Source organism: Parasteatoda tepidariorum, chromosome 3, assembly GCF_043381705.1.
Source record: "Parasteatoda tepidariorum isolate YZ-2023 chromosome 3, CAS_Ptep_4.0, whole genome shotgun sequence".
Taxonomy (NCBI): Eukaryota; Metazoa; Arthropoda; class Arachnida; order Araneae; family Theridiidae; genus Parasteatoda; species Parasteatoda tepidariorum.
In genome coordinates, this window is record NC_092206.1 from 5,423,380 (window position 1) to 5,432,205 (window position 8,826).

At 29.3% G+C, this 8,826-nt stretch overlaps 1 protein-coding gene across 13 annotated transcripts in view; it reads left to right on the forward strand.

Moving 5' to 3' along the window:
* Nucleotides 1-1,966: 1,966 nt before the first annotated feature.
* The window catches only part of LOC107439288 (inositol polyphosphate 1-phosphatase), a 34,762-nt gene continuing 27,902 nt past the window's right edge, over nt 1,967-8,826 (forward strand). For 3 of the 13 annotated variants that reach the window (XM_043055055.2, XM_016051822.4, XM_016051820.4), the window contains exons 1-2: nt 2,001-2,124; nt 4,030-4,111. The gene's annotated coding sequence lies outside the window, so the exon portion shown is untranslated. Of the gene's footprint in view, nt 2,135-2,202; nt 2,251-2,311; nt 2,658-4,029; nt 4,144-8,826 lie in introns of those variants that run through there. The other 10 variants (XM_043055058.2, XM_016051825.4, XM_043055057.2 and 7 more) reach the window with 8 other exon arrangements.

Here is an 8,826-nt window from a genome sequence, read left to right on the forward strand (position 1 = left end):
GATATCTGCCCCTAATATTAACTTATAATATTTTAATTTGGCCACGTGTTCTATTACCTAGGAATAGTGTACCCTACCAAAGGAAATAATTATAGACCCACAGTGGGTACACAACGTGACCCTAAAGTTTACTATGTATGTATATCTAAAATAGAGTTGTGTGAAGCTTTAAACTATATTTAGATAGAACTAGCTTTTTTGGCAGTTCTGATACGTCCTATTTTATTTGCTTATTGCTGTTTGTTCTTGGTGCCAGTCGTGCTCCGTTAATAATCCAGTTTTAATATTGTTCGAGCAGCGAGATTATGTTCATTTTGCAAATTATCATTCAGGTTTAAATTTCGATTGTTGTTGTTGTTAATTTACGTCGCACTAGAGCTGCACAATGGGCTATTGGCGACGGTCTGGGAAACATCCCGGAGGATGATCCGAAGACATGCCATCACAATTTTGATCCTCTGCGGAAGGGATGGCACCCCCGCTTCGGTAGCCCGACGACCTGCGCGCGAAGTCGAGCACTTTACGGTAGCACAGTTTAACGAGGACCAATACCGCACACCGTCGGTCCCTACGCAGACTGATCCAAGTGGGTCAACCACCCGCACACTGACTGCAGCCAGTAATGCTTGACTTCGGTGATCTGCTGGGAACCGTGTCTTAACGATCAGTCCACTGCGGGACGTTTAAATTTCGAAGTTGGTATATTATTAACAAGGTAAGGATTGTTTCATATCGATTATTTTTTCAAGTGACAATTCTTATGTTTTAAAGAGACAGGTCTTCAAATGACGATTCGCATAGTGATTCTTCTTTTAAACACAAATAATAAATCAGAAAACAAATACGCGTATACGTCTCAAAACACGATGATCACGAGGGGAGCCAAATAGCATAAAAACACACCAAAAACAGTAACCTGGAAGTATAGGCAGTCAAGACTTTGCTGTACACCCTAGTTTAGAAAGCACCATCCATGTGAAAATGAAAATATTAGAGTTATTTGATACTCGCGTGTAACAAAAGAAATTTCCCCGAAAATCCTAAAATTACTTCATTCGATAATGGATGTTTGAATGAATGTAAAAACTAGCAACTCGGACTAAAAAAAAAAACTAAATAACTCAGTGTACCCTTCCACTTATGCTAGTCCCGCAGTGGACTGATCGTTAAGACACGGTTCCCAGCAGATCACCGAAGTCAAGCATCACTGGCTGCGGTCAGTGTGCGGGTGGGTGACCACTTGGATCAGTCTGCGTAGGGATCGAGGGTGTGCGGTATTGGTCCTCGTTAAACTGTGCCACCGTAAAGTGCTTGACTTCGCGCGCAGGTCGTCGGGCTACCGAAGCGGGGGTGCCATCCCCTCCGCAGAGGATCAAAATTGTGATGGCATGTCTTTGGATCACCCTCCGGGATGTTTCCCAGACCATTGTCAATAGCTCATTGTGCAGCTCTAGTGCGACGTAAATTAACAACAACCACAATCCCTTATGCTATGCTTACGTGTCAGGCTTAATATTCCCGGAAGTTTTATTAATGTCATCTATGTTTAAATGTATGCGTAATTTTACCATTTATAAGAGCTTCCGGTAATTTATAAATTCCAACTGTTTGTGAACCTAAGACAAATTTGAGAAAATTAATATAACAACATTAAAAGTTGTGAGGTTGGCAATGTTTTGAGTTTTATCCCTTATTTGGCTATATTTGTGTAAAATATCTTCGTTAGTTATTTTTTGTGTTACATCTTGCAGGGCATAGCATGCTTGTGGACTCTTCCAATAACATATGTCATTTTTGTTGTAGAAATTTAAATTAAAAAAAGCTTTATAATGCAAACGCTACAAGTATGATAAAATTTGATGGTGCCCTTTTTCAAATTCAAGCGTAGAAATCGATCGGAAACAGTGATCCAGAAGGCCTACGAGGAATTTTGATTCCTAGCGCCATCTATGTTTTATTTTACAGTGTGAATTTGATCAAAGGCGAAGGTATTTGTAAGCTTCAATCTAATACAATCAATGTGTAAATATCTCGGATAATATTATCAACTGCTTCCAGTCTTCATCTCATTCCGCGTATGTTTTCGTTTATATTTATTGTCAATCTGATGAAAAAACATAATGAGTAAATATCAGTAATTTATAATTATTCTATTTTATGTTTGACCTAAAATATTTTTCTTTTGTTATTTTTAACATAACCACGACAAGAATAAATGTACCCAACACTTTTTGATTGAGATCGCCTTCAGTAAGAGCTTTTTTGCTGTCACAAATGAGTTTTTTTATTGTAAATTTGATAAGGCGATCTTATCCGTTTCGGGGAGCTGTGGAAAATGTTCCCTATTCACCTCGTTTTCTAAATGATAAAACAAATAGCTAGTTAAGCGGAAGTAACTTCACCTGGTCCATGCGAACTTCCGCTACATCTACTAATTAAGTGTTCTCTTATCTTTCAAAAACAATGTAAAACAACATGATAACAAAGTATTTGCAGTTACTATTGTGATCTTTTGAAGCCTGAGAAAAAGAAATTGTGTAACTATCAACTTTAGGAAGTAGATCCACAGCAAAAATTTATGAAATACATAATTTGTTTTGTGAAGATTCTCTGAAACTGCTTATTCAGTAGAAAATTCATTAAACTGTGATTTTACTGTATGCTTTGTTTGTTTAATCTTTAAAGTTTTCTCTTTTTGATTTTTTATTATTAATTTAATTTTTATTCAACTTTAGGTAGTAGATTTACTAGCCCTTATAGTTCCCCAACAATAAAATCATGTCAAAGAAAAAAACCTTTAAAGGACAGAAACAAAACTGCAGCTTTTAAATGATAATAGTAATCAATGAAAAAATTAGACATTATTTATTCCTGTTTGTTTTTGTGTTCTCTAAGGAAAAGTATAGAATTTATTTTCATCTAATGTATAATGCAGTGAAGTGTGCTGCTATATCAGAATCATTCTGCTTTATTTTTGTAATCAGTAATTTAAATACATATTGACTTAATTAAATTAACTTACCCAAAAAACTTAAATGATTGGATAAGATTAAAGTTACTATGTTTATGTTTTTGCTCCTTTCTAGTGAATAAATTAGAAATTACAGAAATTTAGTCGTTGATCCACAACATTAGTAATGAAAAATATTGCTAGTCTGTAAACATTTTCACTAGTCCATTTGCATGTATCTATTAGACTTTGTTTAAAAAAAAGTTAATAAAGTGATTTCAAAGGAAAAATTTCAATACAGAGAATATGAAATATTCACAATTATGACAAAATATGCTATTTTGTGACAATAAAACAAATCATAACTCGAAATCGAAAATTAAAAAGCTAAAACACAAAATTTAAAAATCAAAACACAAATTGAAAATTAAAAATCCATAATAGCATACCATTTCTTTATAACAATGTTGGTTTGGGGGACCATTTACAATTATAATTTTTTGGTGTTCTGAATCAAATTTTTACCACATGTAATTTTGAGCCCTTTGAATTTTAAATTAATTTGATTCTAATAATTTGAATATTTCTAATCGGAAGCTTAAATAACGGGAGAAAAAAAACAAATATAAATATTTTAAATGTGCCTTATTTTAAATCAAAAAACAAAAAAGAATATTTTGAATTTCTTGCACCTGCCCCATCAAATAGTTTAGTTTAATTAGATAAACTGACATAGAAATGTCAAGTTAATTTGAATAAGATTAACCTGTGTCTAGTTAAGCCAGAATTTTTGATTTACAATATTGATGATGTGATGGTTTTAGAACCATTATCATCTTACTATTAAGAATTATATATTATAAAACAGTTTATCCCCATAAATACATTAATACTCTCATTTACTCAACAATACTCATCTGGATTAAAACGTTTGCAGACTTGCAAACTAGATCACATGAAAACCTTCTCTAATAAGTGTTGTACATTATGATTAATTTTTGAATTACATTTATAAAAAAAATTAGCTGTTTTATTTTTTTTAGTACCTAATATTTTTGTTTGTCTTTTTTTTTTTTTAGAATTTGAAAAGTTAAAAGAAGAAAGTCAAGATAGTGTACGACATTGATGCGTAAAAACCTTTTAAAGCAGTGAAAAGTTGAGGTAAAGGAAACTTTGCTATTTGAATTGTCTAGGTAATAATCTTTTTCCTTCTTTTAACTTAAAAGAGGGTTCCATTTATCACATATTAAATGTTTGGTAAAACTTTTTTTCTCTTCTGTATGCTAGAACTTTCATTTTAAATAAGTAATCTTAATTTAGCTTTTACTAAAATGTTAGCAAACTTTTTAATAATTATTGTAATTCTTTATTGCATAACGTGACAATAAACATCAGTTGCATCATATCTGAACAGAAGTTTATGTTTGTAAGACAATTGTACTTAGATATGCTGACATATTAATGAAATGGTTTACAATCTTTTAATTTATATATAATATAAAGGAAAAGAAAAAAAACCAATTTAGATTTCAAACATAATGATTAGATAAAATAAACCTTCATGAAAAATCAAATCAATACCCTGTTGTTGAAGTGATTTATTGTTATAAATATTTATGGTTAGATTATAACACTCTTTTCTTAATCATAGTAAAATTAGAACCTTTAACAGGGACAAGAAAATATTATGCAAAACATTTACCTATTCTAATATAAGTTGACAAAGCTAAATGTTATTTGATTTACTGAAAAAGAATAATGTTATGTTTTAGATTTGAAAGTAAAACACGAAAAATGCATACTTTAAAATAATTTCGTTTAAAAAAAAAAAAAAAAACTTATATAAGTTTTATCTAATACAACATTTCAGAAGGTTATTTCAGATTTTACAAAAAAAAAAAAAGAAAAGAAAAAGGAAGAAAAAAGACACAATGGACATTTTGCATTCTAAATTAGTAATTGAGCAGTATTATAATTGAATGAGGTTGTTTCTAACTGAAATTCTTGAAGTCGGGTTCAAATTCTGTTTTTATTTTTCAAGGGTATTTTACTAAGGGGCTGCTCAAATATTACATTTGTGCCTAATGTAGAGGTGCTTTTGAGTGCAAGGCCACAAGCAGAGTAGCCTGACTAATAAAAAGCCATATGACCAAGTATTTAGATTGGCATTTTGTCAGAAATTATTGGTAGTAATTGTTGTACAAGCAACAATGCTCTGGGCACTAAATACTTTTTAGTTTTTTAAATGAAAGACTGCAAAACTGATTATTTTTTAAAGGGGAAAAAATCTTTCTAAATTGAAATAAAGAAATCAATGAAAAATGTCATTTTTTTATAATCACATTACATAGTACAAAAGTTCATAAAATGGATTAAGGGGCTTTGTGATTTGCTTATTTTTACTGACAGATATTTGACGGTAAAATTACGAAATCTATGCTTTTGTAATATTTGAACGGATCCTTAGATACTATTACTTATTATATTCCCACAGAGTCCATGTACCACACCTGTTACATTGTTATTGTGGAATATATTGTGTATACAAATTTAGAAAATTAGAACTGCTCTAAAATAATTAATTTTATTTAATATCTGAGTTTCATATTATAATGAATTGTAATTTTTCAATCAAAGAAACATTTTCTATTATTAGTTTATCTATACTTATGTTTACTGATATTTTTAAATGTAAAAAGAAAAAACTAAAGACACATGAAATTTAATTTTAAAATTTCTCTACTATATAATTTACAACAGGTAGTGCTACTTAAGTATTAGTTAAATACATCATTGGGTTAAACTGAAATGGTGTCTACTTTTCCATTTTGCTTAATAAGTATTCCCATGTGTAATCTTGCATTTGCTACATATACTAACTACTGTTGATCAAACTTTTGAATTTCTCCTGCTTAAACTTTATGAGGTAAAGAATAAAATATTTATTTTGTAGGAATATGACCAAAAAAAAAAAAAAAAATTAGAATGTTGAAATGAATGCAGTATTAGATTTTCTAATTGCATAAATTCTTGTGTATTGATATTTTAAGAAATTAACCATCGGAAAAAAACTGAATACACAAATTTTTTTAAAACAAATTATATTAATATTAAATTTTTGTTATGAATTTTAATTCATTCAAGTAATTAATGTTGTTTTAATGCTAAATAAAAGCTTAAAGCCAAGTTAAAAAGAAAAACAAAAAAATTACATGTTTCAATATTTTGATTGGTAACATGAATACATTGATGTATGAAAAGAAAAAAAAAATATAAATCAGTGACTCATCAAATAGGAAAGCAATGTAACACAAGTGGTGAATTTGCATTAGTTTCACTGTATTTGCTTCAAAATTTTAAAGAAATATTTGGTAAAGATTTGTTACTAACCTTTAAAAAAAATTTTATCTGCTGCGTTTGTATACATAAAAAGGATTTAGTTTACACTCTTTCACATCTCAAAAATTATTAAGTAGTTTAATCTTAAATTTTAGCACATTTTTTAGTGTTGTATGTTGTTCTGCGTAAAAGTGTGTTTTATAATTTTTAAATTCAAAATAATATTTTCATATTATCAGTTTCTTAAAAAATATTAATGTTTTTTTTTTTTGTACTGCAGTGAAATCTTGGTTAAACAGACACTTTTGGGACCCAAAATATTGTCATCATATAGGAAGGATACACTAATAACAAAGGCTGACATCATCAATTTTTTAAAATAATAATTGTAATTATATAAGTAATTAAATAATTTATAATTACTATTTACATTGATATTTATTTATACTTGACAAAATTATAAGATTTGCTGTGCATAAAGAATATATGAAGAAATTTGATGATTTGTTTTATATTTATCCAGTTCAAAAAGAAAAAAGATCTGATAGAAGTTGAATTTAAGTACCTGCAACTTACCCTGTTTTTGTTGCACATTTTTAAATCATTTAGCATATTTATACCAATTTCACCATTTTTTGATCAATAAAACCATTTTAGTTCCTCAATACAAGTTTAAGAATCACTTGAAATTTTCACTTTTTTCAGGAAGCATCAATTGAGTATCAGTTTTTTCATTATCCTATTTCTTCATTATCAACCTCATTTGCAACTCTTTCAAAAATTTAAATCCTTCTTTTGACATTGAATATTCTCGTCAATGTTTACAAAGTCATCACTGTTGATAACACTTTTTTCATGTTAAGCAATTCAAATTTGTTAACTTGGAAACGTTATCCTCAGTATTGCGTTATCAAACACTTTCCTTTTGACTGATAGGAAACATGGCAATGCCTTCTCAAAAATAAACCTCATATGATGCATAGAAAAGAAAAAAATCATGGTGACACATACCTGTTAGGCCCCAAATCCTATGAAATTGTTGTATTCACAATTGATTATTTGTTAAGAAACTGAATAAATGTTTTATTCATATAAACACCTGGATGATTAGATTTTTTTCTCCAACCTAGATGCATTAACATACCTGCCAAGTCTCTTGTTTAACGAAAACTCCTGTAATTTATTACTATCTCCTGTTAATCCGTATATTCTCAAATTTCTCCGTATTTGTAGAAATTTTTAAACAAAATGGCGATAATATATCCGCTGATGGCAGAAATACTTATCTTATTCTCCAATAGCTAGTGCTATAGCCGAGACTGCAGTATGTTAAGTGTTAATAGTTTAAGTAATTATAAATGGTTTTTTTTATTTAATTTAATTATAAATAGGATATTTTTTAGATTAAGATTTATAAGCATATTTTTTAATTCGCTAAATGTGAGTGCTTATATTATTTCCGATTTTTAATTTCTCTTTTTGACTTACATGATTAAGTATGATGTATCAAAACTACTTTACTCGTAGTCTAAAAAATGTCGCTTGTAAAATCTCTGTTATTTTATTTCTCCAATGTTGGCAGGTCTGTATTAAGTACATAATTCAATTGATTAGAAGATAAAAGGAATTTTCAGTGAGGAAGAGGAATTTAAAGTATTTAATGCAACATTCAGGGATGAGATTTTTCCGTTTTTTAGCGGATTTCCGCTTTTTTCACTTTTATCTCTTAAATTTCAGCTTTTTTATCAAAAATTCAGATTTTCTAAAAATTTCATTTTTTTAAATTAGTATTCTGCTTTTTCAGAAAATTCACCGATTTTCAAAAAGGAACAGAAAATTCAAACTACATAGCTACCAATCCTTTCTCATTTTTACTTATTTTACCTATTTTCTCCCCTTTACACGCAGCAGATAAGATTTTCCGAATTTTTTACCCGCCCTCCAGATGGATCCGATTTTCGTAGTTCAAACGACGCTGCTTCTGACAAGCCTTTCAGAGGTCCCAAGCCTGGAATCTACTAATATCTCGATTCTTATTCTCACGATTTTAATATCAAACATATCTTTTCATATTTGCGTGTTGCGATTTATTTACGAGATTTAAAAATCCGATATTGTGATTCGTATTTACGTCTTTTTAAAAAACCTATGTAGCGATTCGTATTGACGCAAGTTTAAAATTCAATGTGTTGATTTGCTCATGCGGTTTATAATATCAAACATTGATTTTCGTATTTATACGTGATTTTAAAATAAGGCATTGAGATTCGCATTCACGCATTCTAAAAGCTATGCATCATAATTCTTATTTATGCAATCTAAAAATTACGCATCATGATTCGTATTTACGCAATCTAAAAATTATGAATCGTGATTTGTATTTACGCGTTTTAAAAATTCTATATCCCAGTTTGTATTTTCTCATTTTCAAAATCGTATATCTAGTTTCATATTCATGTGATTTCAAAATCCATAATTGTTATTTATATTCACGCAATTTTAAGATCAACTATCGCGATTCTTGTAAGAAGTAAATT